This window comes from Mus musculus, chromosome 14 (genome assembly GCF_000001635.26).
Source record: "Mus musculus strain C57BL/6J chromosome 14, GRCm38.p6 C57BL/6J".
NCBI classification, from domain to species: Eukaryota; Metazoa; Chordata; class Mammalia; order Rodentia; family Muridae; genus Mus; species Mus musculus.
The window spans coordinates 54,094,600-54,107,776 of record NC_000080.6 but is presented as its reverse complement, the minus strand read 5'-3'; the positions used below and the strand labels follow the sequence as shown (position 1 = coordinate 54,107,776).

Below are 13,177 nucleotides of genomic sequence, written 5' to 3'. Positions count from 1 at the left end.
GCAATCATTCCAATTCCAGGCGCACAAAAAAGCTTAAGGCATGATTACACAGAAATTCCCGCTCAAAGTACATGTAACCACGAAGGTGGGTTTTATAGCTAACAGACTAGAATCTAGCATGGTCTCTGACCTAGATAGCATAGAGGTCAGGAGACCATAGGTAGATGTGATATCTTTCCTAAGGATAGGTTTTATTACCTGGGAGCTAAAGACAAAGGTCTGGGGGTGGTGGTGCAGAGTCTGGGATAATCATTCTGGGGCATTTGGGTGAGGTCTGGTTCCACAAATAGCAAAAGGTCACCAGGTCATTAACAAGACCCACTCTCATTCTGGGTGGAATGCAGGTATTTGATTTTATCTCCTCCACTGAGGAGACACCCTGCGTGTTTAACATTCCTGGTTTCCCTAGTCATCTGTGGGTACAAAGACTTTTGTGCTCCTAACTTGGGGAGGCCCTTCACGAGAGCATTCCTAAAGCTGGGCAAGGGCAACCTTTATAAAAAATGTGGATTTTTTTACGTTGCCTTTGTCCAGATGTCTGATCAAGTCTGCTGGAAAATGGTTTCTATGAAAAATTTGTTGTTTCTGCTATTCTAGTAAACTAGAGACATGTTCACTTGGCACAGGCGAGGGACCTTAGGGACCAGTGCTTATTAAGGTGACACACTCACCCCTCCAGTGATGGCATGGCTTTTAGAACTTCTAATATAAACAGCACAGGGAATTAATTTAGATTAGTCTTTGGAAAGAAGATTCTTGACACGTCATCTCTATGAAAAAGAATGTTGGCAATACATTAGGGGTTAGAAAATGCTAATAGTTATTGACGCTGAGCCCCCTCACCCCCCAGGCTAGAGCCTTTGGTGTTTTCTGTGTAAGACCCCCTTTACCGTGGGATGTTAATTTTGTTGAGCACCTCTGGGGTGTGCATCATAGATGCTCCTTGTAATAGCCCTGTGAACTTATTCTTCCTATTTTATGGGTAAAGGATAGATTAAAGGCTTAAGAGAATTTGAACAAACTACTGTAAGATCCTGGAACTCGTAAGTAAGGAGTTGTTATCATCACTGTTTAAACACACATGCAACTTATGAACCAAATTCTTAAATAAATTCTTAAGATAAATGAAACAACTTTCCCAGTAATATCCATATTATGAAAAAAGTAATTTCAGCACATGTTAATATTTTTTGTGGTTGGTTATTACATTTGTTTTTATATATCGCTTAGTTATCTGTATTTTATTGGCATGTATTAGGAAACATTCCTTTTAAATTGTGATGTGAGACTTTTTGTTAGTACAATAAGGAAGCTTTCATGGATTTGCAGATATGGGAACGCTCAGAGGTAATTATCTAAGACTTGAGAAGAGACTTGTGTCTTTTGTCTTGGCATGATCATACCTTTTGCCCTTGTTGGTTTCTTTCAGTATCCTATAAGACTAGAGAGGACAACTCTGATGGGAAGCCAGCTCCATCCAAGAGGGAGGGTTCAGACCTTCTGTCTACTGAGCAGTCATAGCCTTTTGCCAGTGGAAACTTCTGAAGGGGTAGAACCTTTATGCCTCATCCTTCTGCTCTTTCCCCTTTGGTCCAGGCAGTTTTGGAAACAGTAATGAGTAAGGGAAAAGACAAGGAAACTCAAAGGAGCAAAGTGAGCAGGTTGTATCTTCAGGGAATAAGGAAGTTGTCTAAGTATAAAAGTAAGGGTTGGAAAATTGCTGAAGGAAGACCCCAGACTCAGATAGTATGCAAAAACAAAGAGTGCTTATTCTGCAGAAACAACCAGCATGCGGGAGTCAACCATTCTTTGAAATGGCAACCCCAGATAAAGGCACATAGGCCTTCTTATAGGCAACTAGGGGGACTCTCAAGAAGGATTAGGTAATCTAAAATTTCATTGGTAGGTGCTAGGGGTCACAGGTGATCAGTGGTCTACATTCCTATGTCATGAGCTTTCAATCATGTGATGAAATAGGGCTGTCCAGTGCATATGGCCCACTCTGAGATAAGGTATTTTTCCATTTTTGTGGTTATTCCTAGGCTGTTCTTTGGGAGTGGTTTTATGATACTGTTCTGGATTTTATGGTCTGTTCCTAGAACTAGTGTCTTATGACCTAGTTTCTGGGACTTATGGTCTATTCTTGAAGCTGGTTCCTTATGGTCTTTTTTAAAAAAAAATCAGGTCTAGTCCTCAAAATGGAGACAAATGGGGTCCTTAAATGGGGAAAATGGGGTTTATATTGTCTTTTCATAACCATGATGGAGATAGATTGAGACGAGAGAATCTCAAGGACAGGGAGGTGTCCCTGAATGTACTTGCAGCTTTTACTTTGCTCTGCCTATTGGAGGGACTTCAACTCATGTAGTTTCTTAGGATTCCCAGACCCAAGAGTACATTCCCGAGCTGAGTCTTCCTGCTTCAGTTCCTTGGCTTGTAAATACAAGAGATTGTCAGCATTCTCCCTGGTGATTACAAATACCATCTCATTCTTTCTCCCACGATGTTCAGTGATTAATACTCCCTGTCTTAGTTACTTTTTCAATGCTGTTACAAAACACCATGGCCAAGGCAACTTACAAAAGAAAGTATTTAATTTGGGGTTCACACACACGGAATGGTAGATGTCTCTTGAAACCTCAAAGTCTTCCTACCACTAGTGACACACCTCTTTCAACATGGCCACCCTCCTAATCCTTCCCAAAGAGTTTCACCAACTGGGGACCAAACATTAAAATATATGAGCCCATGGGGCCATTTTCAATCAAGCTACCATGCTTCTCAAAGGACTACATTCGCAAATGTATTCATGTAGACTTTCTAGAGCTTGGTAACACAAGTTTAAACATAAGAATCCAAAATTAAACCCATAAGTGTTCCCACTATTTTTCACAGTTACACCCCGAGAGATTTACTGAACATCTGGACAATCTCTCAAGATGGCGACTACTGCATCACCACAGAAAAATAGCACAAAGCAGCGAGAGTTTCAGGCAAATACTAAGTGCTGGAGGCTGAGGGCACAAAGATGCCACAGATACGCAGGAGGCTGCCAGTATCACTGGGGCTAAATGGGAGGCATTTCTGCCTTGCAAGCACGTGTTTCTTTGATAGCATCTACTGAGTCCAAGAGGACTCTGGGAAAGTACTGAGTCTTTATTAACAAGTCATAGTTTGACATCTACCAAGGAAAGAAGACTTTTAGTTGAGTGGCACAGCAGTGTGGAGGAAGGACACTGGTGCTTGGATCCGGATTCAGCTGCTTCCAGTGGTGTGGCCTTGGGCATTCCCCCAAACCTCCCCATGTTTTGGTTTCTTCATCTGTGAAATAGAAATAACAACAGCACCCGGTTGCTGGGAGGATTCATCAAATGCAACACACAATGACGTCGTGCAGAAGTTCTCCGAGATTTCAGGCCAGCATTATTAACCTCATTACGGGCAACTCTGGAGTGACTAATGAATTTCCACTTCACAGGGCTTTTTATTTTTAGCTTCATACTGCTGAAAGTCAAAAAGAGGTTTTCCTTTTTCCAACTAATAGGAAACGAGGCTGACTGATCATAGAAGGTGAGAACAGGGAGAGACCTTGGTAGTATCCAGTCCAGTGTCCTCATCTTACAAATGAGTGTGAGAGGAGAAGTGATGGGCTCGAGTTCTCATGGGAGAGAAGCAGGTCTGGAATAAGTGGCTTCTTCCCCATCCTGCAACTCTTCCTGTGCAGGGCTTAAATCCTGTCTAATTCTTTGTCTCTCACTTGAGATAACTCAGAAATTGGCTAGGATTGTGTACCCAGGGCAGGCTGACCAGTGCTGAGGAAAATGAACCATCATTCTTATTAAAAACACTTTTAATAACCTGGCTTTTTCTTTACCACGTTGTCATCCTAGCAATGTGTTGCCTGGTGTGCTTGTGGCGAGAGTCATCTGAAATGAGGGAACTTCAATTGAGAAAAAGCCTCCATGAGATCCAGCTGCCTGACATTTTCTTAATTAGTGATTAATGGGGAAGGACCCAGGCCATTGTGGGTGGTCCATCCCTTGGCTGGTGGTCCTAGATTCTATATGAAAGCAGGCTGAGCAAGCCATTAAGCGATGATACCCCTTGATAGCCTTTGAACCAGCTCCTGCCTCCAGGTTCCTGCCCTGCTTGAGTTCCAGTCCTAACGCCCTTTAATGATGAACTGTGATGTGGAAGTGTAAACCAAATCAACCCTCTCCGCCCCAACTTGCTTTTGGATCCTAATGTTTCATGGCAGCAATAGAAACCCAACTAAGACAAGAAACTTGCTTTTATTTTGAAAAAGACAGAAACGGGAGATTCTTTGCCTCTAAATGAAAGCAAGGGGAAAGCTAGCTGGCAGGCATTGGTCATTGATCCATTTATTCCCCAGCAGAGTGCGTGAGAGGCCCTGCGGTGAGGGCCAGGGGTTACCCAGGTTGAGATGAGAGAGAGGAGCCCAGCCTTTCTTCCTTCACCTCTTTGTGCTCAGTGTGATGCTAGATAGTGCAGAGGAGTTGGAGGGGAGGATTAGGGGTTTGAGGTTCTTCAGAAAGGGTCAGAAACCACAGACTGAGCCTTAGACAAGCACTCTGACTTCATTGAGAGCTTTGAACTCTCAGGACAGAGAGTAGAAGAAACTTCTCACTCTCCAAGCCTTGAAGGAGCCAGTTTGGGGGGGGGGGGTCAGCCTGGCTGGGTGAGGAATGGGGATGGTTTCTAGCTGAGTAGCAAGGGGTTCCTTAGCAGGGATGTGTGTGTGTGTGTGTGTGTGTGTGCGTGTGCGTGTGCGTGTGCGTGTGCGTGTGCATGTGCGTGCGTGCGTGCGTGCGTGTGTGTGTGTGTGTGTGTGTGTGTGTGTGTTGGGGGAGGGGGTGCGGGTAACAATGCTTTCTTGTGGTTCTCAGATAACAGGATCTGGAGGAGGAAGCTCTGAGCCAGAGTTTGGTCCTTTTGGCTATTAGCTGATAGGTGGGAACAGGGAGGTCACCGAATTCTTCAGTTTTCACTTTCTACAAGCTTAGTGAGGTAAACTTTCTTCACTCCTAACACTTGGTTTGGCAAGAGCATAGTTTGGTGTCTAGGATGCTGAGCTTGAAGGCTTTTGGTTGGCTCTTCCTGCCCACACGGGCCTTGACCCCAGCTACCTCTTTGATTTCAGTGATACTCGCTGCTGTGTGGAGCTTTGTGTCCTTACATATAATGTACTGCACGAAGCCTCCTTTACTTTCTTTTAGAAGACTCAGGCAGTTAACCCTTTACCAACTACTCAGGGTTAAACCCCAGATGTGATTTAAACATAGCTCAAGTCTTTATGCGGGGGTGGGGGGGTGCCTTTGATGTGACAGAGCTGTGACCACATGCCCCAGCTGTGTGTCCTTGGCACTTTCCCTGTGGATGCTGACTGACCTGTGAGGGATGCTTTGACAGATGACAGACAGAAATGAGAACAAATTCTGGGGCTTTCTCTGGGCCTGTGGTTTTAGAAGCTCTGGCACCTTATACAGGCATTGAAGCTTTCTCAGATTTTTACCCATCCCCCGGTTCCTCTGTGCCTGGCTTCCTTGAGAGGAGGAAAATCTAAGAGCCTCCCTGGGCTCAGCATGTTTGATTTCAGCTTCACTGTTTATTGAGGCAGTTTGGGGAGGACATTGATCTGCAAATGCAGGAAAGGAGGGGGCCTTGTCCCAGGGAGACTAGAGTCAGCTAGGGACGATGAAGGGAAATACATACGTCATATTCTCTACTTCCTTTCCTCCTGCAGTGGACAGGGAGAGCTTGTCAGACCATAGGATATGGTCATGTAAGGAGGAAGGAAGGCCATGTCGAGGGCTCTTGGCACACACTCCATGTGCTTCCCACCTGTTAGCAGTTTAATTCTTGCTTCTCATGTCCTCACATTGGACCTCTTCTGGACCTCTTCCATGCTGTCTCTCACACTTGTCCCATGACAGTTTGCACCAATTGATCAGATTTCACCATTCAGTCTTAAAGAAATGACAGTGACTATGAAGGAATGCTTAGCAAGAAAAGGGAGAGAGTAGCCCTGCTCCCAGGACTTACAGAAAAAACCTGCTGTTTCAACTTAAAACTGGACAAAAGGTTGGTTTTGACAGAGACATTCAGAAAACAGACAAATGTCAGGCTTTCTATGTGGAAGCCCCTGCGGAGGTGTCACCTTTATGTTACAGCCTTTTTGAGACGTGGTAGAAAACTTCAGTCACACCAGCCTGTTGGAACATCTTCTCTGAGTCCCTTCCTTCCTTCCTTCCTTCCTTCCTTCCTTCCTTCCTTCCTTCCTTCCTTCCTTCCTTCCTTCCTTCCTTCCTTCCTCCCTCCCTCCCTCCCTCCCTCCCTCCCCCCCCCTCTCTCTGTCTTCCTTCCTTCCTTCCTTCCTTCCTTCCTTCCTTCCTTCCTTCCTTCCTTCCTTCCTTCCTTCCTTCCTTCCTTCCTTCTTCCTTCACCCTGTCTTACTTCCTTCTTCTGTATGGACACTATCATCCTGTAGCATTGACTTTTAAATGTAATTTACCATTTAATTCCATGAAAATATAAACTCCGTGAGCTTCTAACAGCCATATTCCCAGCACCTTTAAAGACATACTCAGCACACAGTAGGCACTTAATAAATTGTTATTGAATGAACCAATGAATGTTGTTACATTCTATGAAAGCAATTTTAATCTCCAAAAGTCTATAGTTGAAATCGATTTCTTCTCTCCTAATGATTTGTTGTCTTAGTGATATATTTATACTGACATTTCTGTTTCTGAGAGTTATAAATACTCATGAGGTTCTGCCCTTAAGCTGGGAAAGGATAATTTAAACCTCCCTGTTGTATCATATGCATACAGGTAAAGAAGAAGCGTAGGACTGCTGGATTTATTAGTCAAACACAGCACTTGAGAATCTGACCTTATTTTTAATTCAGACCACTGTTGCCTTTGGCTCAACTTTCCTTTGTCCTGTCACCAAGTATTTTCCCAATTGAGTGTGGCATGCCGGGCAAGTGCACTGCCCCCACTGACTCTAGACCATGTCTTTATGATGTCCTTTCCATATTTTTTGCATGCTACTTACACTGTTACCACTCCTAAATGCATGTGTATATTACTTAAAAAAAATTAAAGATTCCCTAATAGATACCATATTCTTGAGGAGTGTCCACATTTTGTGGTAGTGGTAGGTAGGTATGATGTGGGACATAAGATGCAAGGCTGTTAGGACTCATACACACACACACACACACACACACACACACACACACACACACACACACACACACACACACACTCCTTTCAGTACTGGGGATAGAATGGTCTTTTGTTTAGGAAAATGAGATATACATTTTAATCATGCAATAGCAGGCTCTTGCAGGCCTGTCTGGGGAGAAAGTGCAGACTTTCTTCATGAAGTAAACTAGAAACGTCCAACTTTTCTCTGAAAGCCCGAGATACAGGGCTTGGGTACTGGGTTGCATCCATGAAGAGTTGCTAAGAAGGGAAGTCCTGCCACCTTCCTGTTCCCCATGGCCATCAGCTAGTGTCTAAGGGACATGGGAGGACTGACGGCTGGCCTCTCAGCCCTGTGCAGCTGGTGTTTGAGAGTGCTGGGCTGTCAGTTCTTCAGGAAATCTTGTTGCAGTCAATAGCATTTTGTTAGTGGGCGGATCAGGCTGGGGCAAAGCAGCTCACGGGACAAAGCGAATGCCAACCTTGTGCCCCCAGCATCAACATAGGGTGGTGTGCATGGCTCTCATGAGTTCATCCCTGCAGTGAACGCTGAACATGTGCTAGACCTTTTCAAATGCCGGAGTTAAGGTAAGAACAAAACAGGAGCAAGAAAGCATAAAGAACCTTGCCACTGTATCTGTATCTGTGTTCCACACCTAGGCAGAGAGGAGAGACATCATTTGCTCTATCAGTAACTGAAGTCTCCTCAGAGCTTTACAATCGTCTCATTTTAATTAATGCCGAGAGAAAGGTATTCGACTGTAAAAGAAGAAAGAGGGTAGATGCTAGAGTTCACCATGTCAGCCAGCACACAGTGCCCGAGACGCCACAGTGTGCTTATGACCAGCCTCAGAGCAAGGGAGAACTGGTCAGAAATCTATTTCTCTTCTTTGCACAGCTTTTCCCACTGCAGTACTTTTGAGCGCATTGCCTCATCTCTGAATGTGAGAGCTATTGCTAGCAGACTGTCAGCCCATTTGCTACCTCTGTCTAAGTGATAAGTGGATGAAAATAAAAAAAAAAAAGACAATCTGGACATTTTGCCTGGGTGTGTGGATGCATATGGGTGGTAAAGATAGCAATTCTGTGGTCTTGATAGAACCCACAGAATTTTACACAACCCTTCTGAGCCCTATCCCAAACCCTCATTCACCGCCACCATTCCGGGCCCCCGAGGAGACAAAAACAAACAAACAAACAAACAAACAAACAAACAAACACACACACAAACCAAACAAAACAACTCAGTGAATCCAAGAGAGTCCAGTAAGACACTACCTTTGTATCAGTAGCATCAGTAGAAAGAGGCACGTGGGAACATTACTAATGCTTTGGCCCGGGAGAAAAGCAGGACAGATGCAGTGGAGTGGTACTTGGTGAGAGGAGGGCATCCTGGAAGAATACCTTGTGTACTGAAATTGCAAATGGTATTTTAAAGTAGGGAAGGAAGATGGAGCAGTAGCAAGACTTGGATACTCATCTCCTGCCCTGCTGGAGACTGGTCAAGGGATCCAGAGCAGCCTTTGCATCAGCAAAGATGACAGGACTTGACCCTCGAGCTCAGCCATTCTTTAGGCAGCTAAGGTGTCTCTTCAGTTTACCCCACAGCCCATATCTCAGGGCAAGAGCAACCATCCTGCAAGCCAGATCCAGTTTCTGGGTTTGCTTCTGAGGTAAGGTGTCCAGTCTCTATGAGACTCAGTGGAGCCCATGTGTAAAGTGGAGCTGCTAATGGCGTTGTCGGGGTGTCACAGACGCCAGCGAGAGGTAAGGAGACAGGGATGGAAGGGAGAACAAAAGGCAAGAGTCGGTGGTCATCAAGTCATGCAGGACGCTAGAGATGGAGACCCTTGTCGCTAGACAAGATGACAGTGCACACTAACTATCGGGAGCTGAAGGAGCAGAGAGGCTCCTCCTTACTTCCCCAGTCTCTCTCAGTACACCCAGAATCGGGGGGTAAATGGTGAGGAGAAACTGTGTGCTATCCACAGTTGTACTCCAGGAAATGCCTTTTTAATTACATCACAGCCTTGACAGTTCGGGTGTGTAGTTAAATGTTTTGTGAGGCTCCAAGAACATTGTTAGAGTCAGTGCCACAATTTACTCCTCTCTCTGTCACAGCCTGGACTGAAACCCTTGGAGCTGGGGTGCCTCTCTGAGCAAATATGAATGTACAGACAGGTTAGGCGTGACTGATCCCCAAGTAAACCATATGTTCTAGAAAGGCGAGATCTTACGGGACTACTGTTTACATAGATCTCAGCGGTTTCTCAGCTGCTCAGAAGTAACCCTGAAGCAGGCTGCACTCAGGTCCTTCTCATGCCTCAATGATACTGAGTGGAGCCTGGTGGGGGAGGGGGGCCATCAGCTGTACTTTGGAATGTGTCCTTGGAACCAGAGCCACAGGTGTTCTCTCTGTATGAAATCTGTACTAATCTAGTCTGATTGTGCTCGGTAATGTCACTTTTCCCTTCTATGGGGTATCTGAGGGCTCCCCAGGGTGCCTGACTGTCCCTGCTTGGTCATGAGATGTCAGCACAGTATCTTCTGTGACCCCTGAAAGACATGGTATGCAGGGGCCCAGTGAGGACTGAGGCTGAGCCGACTGAGTGACAACACTGGATGCCTCTTGGTGGCAGAACCTGGCTTGGTTTTAACGTCCTGGAACTGACAGATCTGCAGAAGGAGCTGAGATGGACGAGGAAGGAGATTCTTTTCTGCACAGGGCTTGCTCAGCTTCCTGACTCCACTCTCCTTCCACTCCCCGCTTTTTCTGTGACACACTTGCATTTGAGAGAGTTGGCTCCTGTTCCCTCTGGCTGCCCCATTCCCCTTCCATAGGAGCATTTCCCCTTTGTCAGGCAAGCATTGTATAACCCAGATTGACCCTTAAGTTTTCTTTCTCTGGTTTCAGTTTCCCAAGCCTGGGATTATGGTGTGCACCACCATGCTCTCCTGCAGAGGACACTACTTCCGTGCAGTGCACGGGAGGCTTGCAGTGCCTGCCTCCTGTTAATAAGATGACAAAACCAACTTCAAGGTTTGCAATGTGATCTACTAAGGCCACTTGAGAGGGGCTCTCGAGGTGGCTTATATGACTGATAAGTTGGTAGCAAGGTTTCTGTTTCCTTCCCTAGAAGTAGAATTTGATGCTGTTAGCCTGGTTTTAATTAGATGTACATGTCAGAGAGTCTGCTGTGATGTTAACAGCTAATATAAAGGAGAAGAATCATTGGCATTTCAGATGTAATCAAAAGAAACATCAAAGGAGGAGATCGATATGTGTGCATGGACTGGGGATGTTGCAATGATTGTTGTGTTTGCTGCAAACTCCCTCTGGGCAAAGCTGGGCAGGGATGATTCACCTTTGTCTAAAAGAACAGCCCAGCAAAACATCAGCTTCCGATCTGAGCCATATCCTGATCTTTATTAGGTTTAACTGTGCTCCTCCTCCTCCTCCTCCTCCTCCTCTTCCTCCCCCTCCTCCTCCTCCAGAAGAATCACCTGAGTTATGCAAAACGCTGTAAAAATTTTAGAAACACCAATTTGCTGACCACTCACTGCCAAGCAGTCAACCCCGTAAACACACATACAATTAACATTTCTGTGTATACAAATATATATGTAAATACAATATAATGAATGGAAACAGAGGCTGTGAGTTTGAAAGAAAGTGGGGAGGGAGGGGCATATGGGAGGATTTGGAGAGAGGAAGGGGAAGGGAGAAATGTAATTAAAATACAGTCTCAAAAACATTAGATACTATCACTATATTACAGTTTATGGCAGACTAAATTTATAGTGGTTTTTAAAAGACAGGGAATATTTGGCTTATCCTTCAGAAATTGGAAACCATAATCTTTGACACCTTAACAATAGGAAATAGAATGCAGGAGAAATTTAGAATCAAGTTCTGTTGTGGGTGAGGGGGAAGCAAGAATGTTACAATGTCTCAGGTGGACCCAGGACTTACATTCCCACCACAGTGTTGAAAACAACGTTACAAGTTCTCACCACCTTTTGAGTGTCACAGGGGCTGGCCTGTCCAGGGGACATTTACATTTATGTTTACATTTGCTTGTCCCTTGGGTAGTTGCTCATTTCATTCAACTCTGTTGCCCTTACCTTGGCCCTGAAACTACTCTACCCACGAGTTCTGCAGGGCGGTGAGGATTCTCAGGTGGACACCTTATTTGCATTTACAGATCAACATTCACATGAAGGGCATAACGGTGCTCACCATCCATAGTTCTTTAGAAACTGCCAAAGGCAACCTCTCTGGATCGAATCCTTGATCTTTTCACACCAGGTTGCTTAGTTCCTGGTCTATGTGTCTAGGCATCCTACTATGTATCACACCCCGAGGATTCACTGATGAATGACAAGCATGCTCTCTTGTCTCATGATGATTATATTTGAACAGCAGAACCGATAGGTACTCAAATATTTGCATAGTCAATTCCTTTATAGCAGCAGTGGTGAATAGTCAGCAGACACAGAAAGATTACGAGAGCCTGGTGAGGAGGGCAGGGTCTGGCTAGGAGGGAGGGCAAGCGACTCTGGTGCTGGCAAGGAGCCTGTCATCCACTCTTCTTAGCACACTTACTGGATGACATCTGTCTGTTTCCTTTGCTTCATGGCATCTCTTCTGGTTTGGCCAGTGGGAGGCAGGAGGAGAGGACAGTGATGCCTAGGTTCCTTCCTGTAGGGCTGCTGTTGGCAGAGGCTGCCTTCCCCCACTGGATGCGATGACCCTCGTACAGATGCTGGTTTTCGTGATGGCTTCTTCCTGCTACATTTCACCCCCAGGGTGTTGCCAGCCCATGGTTATTTCACCATCTCGAATTGGTTCCTTTGTTTCTTCCTTTATTTTTCGTTTGTGTGAGTGTTTTGCCTGCATGTACATCTGCGCAGCACATACGTCTCTGATGTCCAAAGAGGCTAGAATTGGCACTGGATCTCCTGGAATTGGACTGACAGGTGCTTGTGAGCTGCCATGGGGGTGCTGGGAAATAAATCCAAGACATCTGGAAGAACAGCCAGTGCTCTTGACCATTGAGCCATCTCTGTGGGCCCATTTGTTTGCTTTCTTACACCCCCACTTACTCAGTCAGTGTTCTATTGCTGTGAAGAGACACCGTGACCACAGCATTTCTTATAAAGAAAAACATTTCATTGCTGCTGGCTTACAGGCCAGAGGTTTAGTCGTCTGTTATTATCATGGTGGAGCATGGTGCTGTGTAGGCAGAGATGATGCTAGGGAAAGAGATGAGAGTTCTACATCTTGATCTGCAGATAATAGGAAGAGACAGTGCCATACTGGGTCTGGTTTGAGCATTTAAGACCTCAGAGCCCACCCCCAGCGACATACCTACTCCAATAAGGCCACACCTCCCCATAGTGCCACTCCCTGTGGATCTATGGGGCCATTTCTTTCAAACTACCACACCTGCTGTGGCACTTTCTATAGTTAGATGGTATAAAACCAAAGAAAAAATTGTCTCAGTTCTGGAGTCTAAATATCTGAAGTCAGGGTGTTAGCAGGGTCATAATCCCTGTGAAACTGGTAGGAAATACTTTCTTGCCTATCTTCACATGTTTTTCCATACAAATGGCTTCTAGTTCCCAGCAGGGCCCCCTTTCCTCCAGAAACCCCAAGAGTCCAAGTTCCATAGCATGCACTCCTATCCAGTCTTTGACCCTAGCCAGGCTCTCCCATTCTGCTCTGCTGACAGAACTCTGGAGTGTTTTTGACCAGCATCTCCAAAGTCTTCATGTTCTTCCTGGAAACGAGTTTCAAAGGCATATGAACTGCATGTGGACAGGATGAACAGCAGTGAATAATGTCTCCACATTATGGTACTAATCTCTGTATAGGTTGATTATCTTAGTGATCTGACTAAAAGCCAAACCAAACCAAACCAAACCAAACCAAACCAAACCAA

General features: G+C 45.3%; 1 long non-coding RNA gene and 2 further genes across 4 annotated transcripts in view; 1 reads left to right on the top strand and 2 right to left on the bottom strand.

Moving 5' to 3' along the window:
• Tcra (T cell receptor alpha chain) overlaps positions 1–13,177 on the bottom strand; it is a 1,796,232-nt gene that overhangs the window by 116,422 nt on the left and 1,666,633 nt on the right.
• The window catches only part of Tcrd (T cell receptor delta chain), a 213,126-nt gene that overhangs the window by 51,422 nt on the left and 148,527 nt on the right, over positions 1–13,177 (bottom strand).
• The window catches only part of Gm30275, a 58,297-nt gene that overhangs the window by 17,957 nt on the left and 27,163 nt on the right, over positions 1–13,177 (top strand). For 2 of the 4 annotated variants that reach the window (XR_003951150.1, XR_003951149.1), the window contains one exon: positions 2,896–3,150. The exons of the other annotated variants lie outside the window; for them this stretch is intronic. This is a non-coding gene — a long non-coding RNA (predicted gene, 30275). Of the gene's footprint in view, positions 1–2,895; positions 3,151–13,177 lie in introns of those variants that run through there. 4 annotated transcript variants of the gene reach the window in all.